At 38.8% G+C, this 12,337-nt stretch overlaps 1 protein-coding gene across 1 annotated transcript in view; it reads right to left on the reverse strand.

Moving 5' to 3' along the window:
• Nucleotides 1-12,337, reverse strand: part of ZNF800 (zinc finger protein 800) — a 52,915-nt gene that overhangs the window by 17,246 nt on the left and 23,332 nt on the right. The window lies entirely within an intron of this gene.

A 12,337-nucleotide genomic window follows, 5' to 3' on the forward strand; every position in this document is an offset into this window, starting at 1 on the left:
GTGAAGGGTATAGGCATGGCTCAATATTGTCCTTCATTCAATAAATATTTACTGAATGCCTACTATGTACCAGGAACTACCCTAGGCGCTGGAGAATCAATGATGACCAAGGCACAGGTCTCCTGAGAGTCTGATGGAGAGGGGAGACAACAAAATAGGCAACTACAGTAGTGAAAATAGTGCTCAAGTAAAGTACTGTGAGAGCCTAATGGAAATTTAGAAAGCCAATGCCTAAAGAAAGGCAATGCCAAAGAATGTTGAAACTACCGCACAACTGCACTCATCTCACACGCTAGTAAAGTAATGCTCAAAATTCTCCAAGTCAGGCTTCAACAGTACGTGAACTGTGAACTTCTAGATGTTCAAGCTGGATTTAGAAAAGGCAGAGGAACCAGAGAGCAAATTGCCAACATCCACTAAATCATCGAAAAAGCAAGAGAGTTCCAGAAAAACATCTGCTTTACTGACTATGCCAAAGCCTTTGACTGTGTGGATCACAACAAACTGTGGAAAATTCTTCAAGAGATGGGAATAACAGACCACCTGACCTGCTTCTTGAGAAATCTGTATGCAGGTCAAGAAGCAACAGTTAGAACTGGACATGGAACAACAGACTGGTTCCAAATTGGGAAAGGAGTACATCAAGGCTGTATATGGTCACCCTGCTTATTTAAGTTATATGCAGAGTACATCATGCGAAACACCAGGCTGGATGAAACACAAGCTGGAATCAAGATTGCTGGGAGAAATATCAATAACTTTAGATACACAGATGACACCACCCTTATGGCAGAAAATGAATCAGAATTAAAGAGCCTCTTGATGAAAGTAAAAGAGGAGAGTGAAAAATTTGCCTTAAAACTCAACATTCAGAAAATTAAGATCATGGCATCCAGTCCCATCACTTCATGGAAAATAGATGGGGAAACAATGGAAACAGTGAGAAACTTTATTTTTTTGGCCTCCAAAATCACTGCAGATGGTGACTGCAGCCATGAAATTAAGACACTTGTTCCTTGGAAGAAAATCTAAGACCAACCTAGATAGCATATTAAAAAGAAGAGACATTGCTTTGCTGACAAAGGTCCATCTAATCAAAGCTATGGTTTTTCCAGTAGTCACATATGGATGAGTGTTGGACTCTAAAGAAAGCTGAATGCCGAAGAATTGATGCTTAACTGTGGTGTTGGAGAAGACTCTTGAGAGTCCCTTGGACTGGAAGGAGATCCAACCAGGCAATCCTACAGGAAATCAGTCCTGAATATTCATTGGAAGGACTGATGCTGAAACTGAAACTCCAATACTTTGGCCGCCTGATGTGAAGAACTGACTCATTTGGAAAGACACTGATGCTGGGAAAGATTGAAGGCAGGAGAAGGGGATGACAGAGGATGAGATGGTTGGATAGCATCACTGACTCTATGGACATGAGTTTGAGTAAGCTCCAGCAGTTGGTGATGGACAGGGAAGCTTGGTGTGCTGCAGTCCATGGGGCTGCAAAGAGTCGGACATGACTGAGCGACTGAACTGAGCTGAATGGAAGTTTGACAGTGAAAGTAAAGAGGAAAGGATGGCAGTAACTAGACTGAAGATAGTCTGGAAGGGAAGTTCACTTATTGATTGAAAGGAATTTGGGCATGTTTGTAGGTCGAGGGAGAGAAGTTTGGGGAAAGGAAGATAGAAATGGGGAGGAAGACAGAGAGAAGGGTTGCTGGAGGAAGGTTTAAGGAAGACTGGCAAGGGTAGAAGTGCTAAGTTTGGAAAAGAAGAACATGTCTTCCTTCAAAGAACCAAAGACAGAAGACAAAAAAATAACTGTGATGCCAAAGGGGAGTGTAAAGAAATGTTTCCTACTTTTGCCATGATATAGGCAAGGCTGCCTCTTATTAAGGAAGCAAAATAGGGCTGAAGGCTTTAAGAGCAAGGTAAAAGTTCTGAAGAAGTGATGTGAGAATCAGATAACTGAAATAACTAATTCTAATTCCTAAGATAACATAAATAACAGGAGAGGCAATCAACAACTCTATACTTTGTTTACATTTGGGAGTGGAATATAAAAGTGAAATGTGAACTGCATTTCACAGAATTCCACAGACATGAATTAAACAAGGGCAAATCTTAAAAAAAATTATCAAAAAGTCACTAAATGTATACCCATACAGTGCAGAATTGACTACAGACTATTTATCAGGGTACACAGTCAACACAGCACTCCCATGAAACTGAACCTGTCACCATTACTTAGTAGCAACAGCAGAAGTTAGGAGGGTCAAATAAAAAAGTCAGGAAAGAGAAGCCATCAGTAACAGAAACAAAGAGAAATACACAGGCAGAGAAGCTATATAGATTAGAAGATGAGGTAATAGGAAAATAAACTTAAAAGCAAAGACATATTATGGACTAAAATAAGCCTGAAAATAACTGATGCAATGTTCCTGCTTTCCTTCTCTCCTTCTTCAACATTCTCTTAGCACCAATTATATGCCAGGTACACTGGGAGGCATCAGGGATACAAAGACAAGATGTAATTCTTACTTGTAAACTCAGAATATGTTCTTGTACCCATAGCCTAATGTTTACAATAAACAATAAAACTGAAAGCTGTTCTGAATTTTGCTACTAAAAATTACACTTTGTTCTATATTAATCGCAAAGAAGCAAAATTATATCAAAAAGTTTAACAATTTCTTGAACAATTAGCAAAAGGTGCTGCCAAAAATAAGCCACCCATAAAATAATATGCTCTAACTTAATAAACTGCTGTCCATCTTGACTTTATCACAGTTGTTACATCTGACTTTTTCTTAAACGGTTGGATCAATACCAACAAAAAGGCAACAAATATCAAATGGCAAAGCAAGATAACAGAAACTGCTTGCCAAGTGCTGGAAAGTATTTTGGCAGCAAACTCACAGCAATTGTAGTGATCACTGTAACCGAATTAACATATATTTTTTGAGCTCATGAGCCAGGCATTGTGCTAAGTATACTATATATATCATTAAACTTTTATAAATTCCCACAACAAACCTACATATACCATAGTTTCTAATACTGTCATTTTACAGGCAAGAAAACTGAAGCTTAGGAAAACTAAGTAATTTGCCCAAACTACAGTTAGTAAGCAAAGGAGACATGGCTTGAACTCCAGTTTGCCTGATTCTTGAAAACCCATGCTTTAACCACGGTGCGATTCTGTTTTCCCAGAAGGGAATGGTGCCAGACACATGATGACACTCAGTAGTGCCTGTCGTTGAAGGAATGAATGAGACGATATAAAGCAGCTATTGCAGAGTATGCCCAAATGTGGAAAACACAAGAAGAGCAGAAGCAGTACTTTAAGGATTCACTAAATCACCAACTCAAATTGTGCAGCATAATTGTGGGTGTCTGGAAAATCGCAGCAACTGACAGAACGGCCTAATATGCTGTTACAGGAAATGGAATGGCTCTTTTTGAGTGGAAACTCCAGGCTGTCTCCGAATCTACAAAGCCAAAGATGGAAACAGCACCAGGCGGTTCAGGAAAGGACCTGCAGGTGCTGATCAGAGAACTCTTCTCACATTTTTCTCAGCAGGGAAAGGACTGTTGATGCTATACTAACAAACAGTCAAGCCCATAGGTTACCTTTAATTCTATCACCTTTAAAGTGGAAGAAAATCACGTAGACTGGAAAGGTTATGATATTCTGAAAGTGAAATACCGATCCCTCTTTTAGAAGTCTGGCACCAAAAACTCCCTTTTACTGGGTCCAGGGCCATGTTTTACAGCACTGACTCTGCTATCATGATCACCAACAGCAGGACCAACGTTCCCAGGAACAGCCAAAGTATGGCCAGCAACCCACAAAGAGGCCTGGTATGGGAGATTTGCCCAACAAGAATGCAGCCAATGGAACCAATCAGATGTCTCCTGTAGCAGTCTAAATTCAAGCTATATGGAGAGGGAAAGTAGCCGAAAGACACTGAGAAGGCAAGCAGCAGAAGTAATGAGGCAATTTCGTACCGCACTAAGATAGCAAATGAGGTAAAAGGTTTTTTTTCCTTTTTTTTTAAAGGTAAAAGCAGAGTCTGAGAAGGGCTAATAGCAGTCGAGAAGCCATACTCCCACTGCTAAGAGAGTAACACCCAGTCACTAGAGTTGCATTACTTTTTCCTGGTTTCTCTAGTACTTAGTTGAACTCTACATGGTGAAGCCAGTCTGTATGATTATTCCTAGACTCTCTTAATGCCGAGCCATTTCTCTCTTATTTCCCCACAATGCTCTCAAACAAACCTCTCTTTACCAGCTATGGATCAATTTTAAAACTCTGTGCTTGCAAGAATAAAGAGAGTAGCATGATGCTTTATAAAGGGTGCACATGGATTCACACATGTGCAATCAGATGACCCGGCAACTTGAGTGGTGGCGAGGTCTCACTTCCATCTTGCAGAATCTGTGGTTTGAAGACACTGTGTTCTTTAGTTTCAGTTAACTGTCTCAGAAAGAAACGACCTTCAAAGAAGTATCTTAAACCTCACAAATTAACAATTCATATCATTACAATTATACACTTAGAAACTGAAAAGAGATCCAGGGCAGATAAAGGCAACAAAACCATCTCCTTTAAAAGTTTCTTCCTCTGGTATGTTTTTGTATGTATCCAAATTTCAAGGCAAATAAGTGATTTTGTCCACTTGCAATCATAAGGAACAACAGGTGGCTAGTCAGGACAGCCAAAGAAAGGATAAATTGGAAAATCATGAAAACGTGGTGAGGAAAGTTTAACTTGGGGATATAAATATCAAAGATGACTCACAAATTTCACTAAGTGTGTTCATGCCTAACTCTATGACAATCCCATTTAGCCCATCTTATGTCTTCAAAGCCTGCCCATTCAAAGGAAACGAGAATGAAGCTCAGAAAGTCTCAAACATCTACAACTGTCCAAATGTTGGGTTCCAAGGAACTCAATAAATAATCTAATGGGCAAAAGGCATGAAAATGGCATGGCCACTCTCCTACAGAAGCTTATATAGAACAATTCTAACAATTTATATGTCAAAAACCCAAGAACATTACAAAAAACTCTTCTCCCCTGAAAGTTATTTTTTTCATATAATTCAATCACTTGTGCACACAATGTTCCTAGTATTTGGCTATTTTTTTTTCCTTAGAAGTATTCCTCACTTTTTCTTCTCATCCAAAATAAAAACTACCAGACACAACCAGGTACTTTGGAATTTAGGTCTATCAAAGCATCGATGTAGCCAAGAAGAGTCTCAACTTTTTAAAAATATTATTTTTGCACAGCTTAGAAAGAAACTCTAAAAGCCACAGTTCCATTTTTCAGAGCTAATTTCTTTTCAAGATAATTCCACAGATAGAAGGAATTAACTAATATTCAAAACCTGAGTTGTAAAAAGAGTTCTATGCATTTAGGCTTCACCCTGGTATAATAATTTCTCCTCTTCTAATAACATTAGTACACACTCTTACACTGAAAGTGTTACTAGATTACACAGAGCAGGACACCCAGATAGGCTGCAAGTTACTCAAGCATTCAAAGTGGGGTTATTTGTTTGTTTGGGTTTGGGTATTTTTTTCAACCACATCATTCTATTGCTTAAACCTTACAATGTTTTGCATACCAGGAATATGCTCAGATACCTGACGTAAGAATTTGACTGTCAAGAGTCATGAAGCCACACAACCCAGGAGTGGTAACCCTAGCACTTGATCTGTAGTTCAAGATAAAAGAGTTTATCCAAACTGAGGGACAAAGGTTCTCTGATGTTGCGATTATCCCCATAAACCCAAATTTCTAAAATTGTCATCTTATGGTTAAAAAAAACATGATCAATAACAGACAGGTATGCCACTGAAATCTCTCAGCAGATAATTTAACAGTGCTTGGGCCTCAGCTGAAATGTGGAACACTGCCACTAATGAACTACCACTGGCACAACCTGTGAAAAGTACCGTTACTTATCTCTTCATGACACATTCACCAAAGCAGTTCCTGACTCAGCGGAAATCATGCTCTCCTGAAGAATCCACTCTTTCTACAACTAAATACTTGCTTTCAAATAATTAGCTCACCGTGTTTCAACTATGTTACTCAAAATTTGCTCCATGTCAATATTTTACACATGCCCAAAACCAAAATATTGTGTGATATAACAGACACTAATGAGAATTTTAAGACAGATGAGCTGTTTTAAGGAGTAATGATAAAAGCAAGCCTAACTTACAATGAATGAGTTTAAAACTACCAATACCTTTTTCAAGATAAATGAAAAACACAGGAGTAGGAATGATAAGCCAGTAACATCAGATTAGAAGAAAACTGGTAGCAAGTAATAATATAGTTGGTTGTCATTTCCCAATTAAACACAAAAGCAGCAGCTAAAATCTAATATATAGCAATGAACTCTCTTCTAAGGAAATGTTTTCATTTAAACTTAACTTTACGAGGTAATAAAAGAAATCCCACATTTATACTTTGAAATCCCACATTTATACTATGATTACTTACAGCAATCATATCTAACAATTACTGTAACATGACAAAGACCACCCTAAGTGTTTTACACGTATCTTTGGTTTTCTTCTAAGAACAACTCTATCAGGTAAGAAATATTATTGTAATTTTATAAATGAGGCTAACTAGAATGTAGAATGTTTAAATAACTTAGTTTGCACAAGGTCACGTAAGAAATAATTTGTGGATCCAAAAATTTCACCAATCTAACTACAGACCATAACACCAAGCTGCCAACAAGTAATGCAGTCAATACTTTGCAAACAATAAAATCTGCAAATATAAGGTACACTGATTAAGGCAACCCCGTCTGTAGTCAGACTTAGAGTCAAGTCTCAATTCTGTTTACTAGCTATGTGAACTTGAATACACCTAAACCACTGAACTTCTCTAAGCTTCTATTTTCTATTCTGTAAAGTGGGGATAAGTGGGGATAACGAAGGAACAGTTCTTACTTCATAGCGCTGTTGGTGGATTATAGGCATCAGGCATGTAAAAGACTAGCAAAGTGCTTGGTATATAGTAAGCACTCCATGAATGCTAATTACTATTGGCTAACACTAAGAAATTCTCTTTATTACTATAAACTCTCATTTTAGTACTGGTGGTACTTTCTAAAATAAATTAAATCTATCAATACTGAGATAACAAAAGTTTAGGAGATTAAGACCCAAACATCTCAAAGTATATGTATAACAGCACAACTTAGATGGAAAAGGCTACTACTTACTGTAACATCAAACATGTACTTATAGTGCCTGGGTATATATGAAACATACAAGACACTGAACAAAATTATCAAGGTGTAGTTAAAAATACACGATCAAGCAAATTAATTCTGCTGAGTGTGCACAGGCAGTAAAACCTCCAACTCTGAACCAGATGCACCTTCAGCATTCAATAAATTCCCCTCGGTTTGTGGCATGACAGTGGTGAATATATGCAGAGAAACAAGCTTGAAAAATAATATATCTGACAAATTGAGTACAGACTGATATTCCGGAAGAAATGAGCTCTCTTTCCACCCTCTTACCTTCTTAAAAAAATGTTTTAGTGATCTTGGTACTAATGATCTGTTAATTAACCAGAAGAGGAAAAAAAAAAAAAAGAGCTGGAAGCTCAGCTCAGTCTATGCCCTGACGAGTAATGCTGAAGAAGCTGAACAGTCCTATGAAGACCTACAAGACCTTCTAGAACTAACACCCAAAAAAGATGCCCTTCTCATTACAGGGGACTAGAAAGCAAAAGTAGGAAGTCAAGGAATACCTGTAGTAACAAGCAAATTTAGCCCTGGAGTACAGAATGAAGCAGGGCAAAGGCTAATAGAGTTTTGCCAAGAGAACGCACTGGTCATAGCAAACACCCTCTTCCAACAACGTAAGAGAGGACTCTACACATGGACATCACCAGATGGTCAATACTGAAATCAGATTGATTATATTCTTTGCAGCCAAAGATGGAGAAGTTCTATATAGTCAGCAAAAACAAGATCAGGAGCAGACTGTGGCTTAGATCATGAACTCCTTATTGCCAAATTCAGATTTAAATCGAAGAAAGTAGGGAAAACCACTAGATCATTCAGGTATGACGTAAATCCAATCCCTTACAATAACACAGTGTAAGTGACAAACAGATTCAAGGGATTAGATCTGATAGACCGAGTGCCTGAAGAACTACGGACAGAGGTTCGTACATAGCACAGGAAGCAGTGATCAAGACCATCCCCAAGAAAAAGAAATGTAAAAAGGCAAAATGGTTGTCTGAGGAGGCCTTACAAATAGCTAAGAAAAGAAGACAAGTGACAGGCAAAGGAGAAAAGGAGAGATACACCCATTTGAATGCAAAGTTCCAAATAGCAAGGAGAGGAAAGAAAGCCTTCCTCAGCGATCAATGCAAAGAAACAGAGGAAAACAATAGAATGGGGAAGACTAGAGATTTCTTCAAGAATATTAGAGATACCAAGGGAACATTCCATGCAAAGATGGGCTCAATAAAGGACAGAAATGGCATGGACCTCACAGAAGCAGAAGATAATAAGAGGTGTCAAGAATACACAGAAGAAGTATACAAAAAATATCTTCATGACCCAGATAGCCATGATCGTGTGATCATTCAAGTAGAGCCAGACATCCTGGAATGCGAAGCCAAGTGGGCCTTAGGAAGCATCACTATGAACAAAGCTAGTGGAGGTGATGGAATTCCAGTTGAGCTATTTCAAATCCTAAAAGACGATGCTGTGCAAGTGCTTTACTCAATATGCAAGCAAATTTGGAAAACTCAGTAGTGGCCACAGGACTAGAAAAGGTCAGTTTTCATTCCAGTCCCTAAGAACAGCGATGCCAGAGAATGCTCAAACTACCACACAATTGCACTCATCTCACACACTAGCAAAGTAATGCTCAAAATTCTCCAAGCCAGGCTTCAACAGTATGTGAACCGTGAACTTCCAGGTGTTCAAGCTAGATTTAGAAACGGCAGAGGAACCAGAGATCAAATTGCCAACATCTAATGGATCATTGAAAAAGCAAGAGTTCCAGAAAACCATCTACTACTGCTTTATTGACTATGCCAAGGCCTTGAACTGTGTGGATCACAACAAACTGTGGAAAATTCTTCAAGAGATGGGAATAACAGACCACCTGACCTGCCTCCTGAGAAATCTGTATGCAGGTCAAGAAGCAACAGTTAGAACTGGACATGGAACAACAGACTGGTTCCAAATCGGGAAAGGAGTACGTTAAGGCTGTATTTTGTCACCCTGCTTATTTAACTTATATGCAGAGTACATCATGTGAAATGCCAGGCTGGATGAAGCACAAGCTGGAATCAAGATTGCCAGGAGAAATATCAATAACTTTAGATATGCAGACAACACCACCCTTATGTCAGAAAGTGAAGAGGAACTAAAAAGCCTCTTGATGAAAGTGAAGGAGGAGAGTGAAAAATTTGCTTTAAAACTCAACATTCAGAAAACTAAGATCATGGCATCTGGTCCCATCACTTCACGGAAAATAATGGGGAAACAATGGAAACAGAAACTATTTTGGGGGGCTCCAAAATCACTGCAGATGGTGACTGCAGCCATGAAATTAAAAGATGTTTGCTCCTTGGAAGAAAAGTCATGACCAACCTAGACAGCATTAAGAAGCAGAGACATTACTTTGCCAACAAAGGTCCGTCTAGTCAAAGCTATGGTTTTTCGTTTTTCCAATAGTCATGTATGGATGTGAGACTTGGACTCTCAAGAAAACTGAGCACTGAAGAATTGATGCTTTTGAACTGTGGTGTTGAAGACTCTTCAAAGTCCCTTGGAATGCAAGGAGATCCAACCAGTCCATCCTAAAGGAGATTAACCCTGAATATTCATTGAAGGACTGATGTTGAAGCTGAAACTCCCATACTTTGGCCACCTGGTGCGAAGAACTGACCCATTTGAAAAGACCCTGATGCTAGGAAAGATCGAAGGCGGGAGGAGAAGGGGACGACAGAGGATGAGATGGTTGTACGGTCTCACCAATGTGATGGACATGAGTTTGAGTAGGTTCTGGGAGTTGGTGATGGACAGAGAAGCCTGGCATGCTGCAGTCCATGGGGGTGCAAAGAGTTGGACACAACTGGGCAACTGAACTGAACTGAGAAGCTCACAACAGAGGTGAAAGGAAAAGAGTGCAGAAACAAATTATAAGGGAGAAGAGTAAAGAATTTGGAAAGTTAGAAAAGCCAAAGTAATTGTTCTTGTTTAGTTGCTAAGTTGTGTCCAACTCTTTGTGACTCCGAGGACTGTAGCCCACCAGGTCTCTGTCCATGGATTTCTCAGGCAAGAATTCTGCTGGGTTTGTAATTTCCTCCTCCAAGGGATCTTCCTGACCAAGGGATCAAAAAGCATCTCTGGCACTGGCAGGCAGATACTTTACTGTTGAGACACTAGGGAAGCCCAGTTTAAATGAAACACATTTTATTCTAGAATTCTGTCATGGGCCAAATGCCTTAGAAACCAAACAACTAATAGCCAATCTTAAGACTGCTGACACTTACTCCTCTTCTATCTTGAGGTTTCCATTAGCTTTCAAAGTCAGAGAAGAGAGAAAGAATACCACAGAATAGAAAAGGATTTTGCCCAACAGCACAGCCAACTTCACACTGCCCATATTTTACAGCTCAGCCAGAGGTCAACTATGAGACCCTGTCTGAATCATAATCCTGGTAATCTAAAGATTCCACTAGAAAAGTAAATTCTAAAACTCCTAAGGATCTAGATTATTTCCTTAGGCCACTACAGGAAACCTGGAGACCTAGTTTCTACAGTTTCAGAAGCATTTCAAATCTTTCTCAGTGGTCATGCCATTTGAAGACATTTTTTGTAACTTCATAGCAGGAAATGATACTTACTTGGGCCTCTATCTCCATATCTACTTGCCGTAACAACTACTGGGAAAGCTCTCTCTATATACCTACAAGCTCAAACCATAGCAAAACCATAAACTTCCCACTACTGCGTCCATAGGCTCTCTAAAGCACACTGAGTAGAACAGCCTACTGACCATAAAGCATGTAATAAACACACATTCTTAAAGTGAAGGTACTTTTCAACAACAGAGGCAAGGTGTCAACTGCAAATTTGGTGTGTATTGTGTGTGCATATATACATGAGCCAAATTTTATATATATGGGGGTGTATATATATATATATGAGCCAAAATTTATATGTGTGTGTGTGTGTATATATATATATATATATAAAATATTAGCAAAATCCTATCTTTATGCATGTTTATATAAAAATAAATAAAACCAGGCTAAAAATTAAGGATGGATAATTTATTATTCTTTAAGAATGTACACAGTCTTTTAAAAGGTTTTGTTCTTGAAGCAGGGAGAAAGCAAGGGGAAAGGGACATGAACCCCAAAAATGGTTACTGTGCATTCAAACTGTATCTGCAATGTTAAACAGTCAGCACCTGCTTAGGGAACTCCCCAGCAGTCTAATGGTTAGGACTCGACACTCTCACTGCTAAGGGCCCAGGTTTGAAACCTGGTCAGGGAACTAACATCCCACAAGCAGCATAGCAAGGTCAAATAAAAAAATAAACAACAAAAAAAAAACACCTGCTTGGTGTCAGCCATACTAGTCCAGTTCTCACTTGCACTATACAAACTTAAAAAGTTGAAGTGCAAGCCATACCTTTTATTGTTTTTCCTCTTCCACCAATATAATTTAGGAGTAAAAGATATCTTCAGGAAAGAAGGTAAGTTGAATTCTATAGAAAAACTGTTGATCAAACAGCAGCAAAGGTAGATATAATTTGTACCTAGAGACAGATCTTAAAGTAAGGTGTTCTTGATAGTTCTTTACCTGATTAACCACTGCCCCTCCTCACTCCACAACAAAAAGTGCTACAAATACTTGCTTATACAGCCTACATGCAAAAAGTGTCTGGCACAAATTTCTTAGGCCTTTTCTCAAAAGCCTCAAGCCTGATCCTCTTGAGATGACAAAGTCCAAGAGTCAAAATAAAACCAAAAAGTTAAGGATGAAGACCAGAAAGGAATAGGAAGAACAAAGAATTTCCAATCACTTCTTACATGTTCATTCTACTCTTCTTAATTGGTCTGAGTTCTCAAACTCCTATGTCTCCCATGATCCATTAATTTAGCTGTTATGATAAAATATTCTTAATCTCTCCAGGCCCTTCTCATTTAGACAAGTCCTGACATAGTAGCATTTTTTTTTTAAACTCTATGACCCAGATGAAATCTTTTTATAGTCCTTGGAACCCTTGATGCTCCATCCTAAATTCCTGCTCTGTGGCCCTA

This window comes from Cervus elaphus, chromosome 18 (genome assembly GCF_910594005.1).
Source record: "Cervus elaphus chromosome 18, mCerEla1.1, whole genome shotgun sequence".
Lineage (NCBI taxonomy): Eukaryota > Metazoa > Chordata > Mammalia > Artiodactyla > Cervidae > Cervus > Cervus elaphus.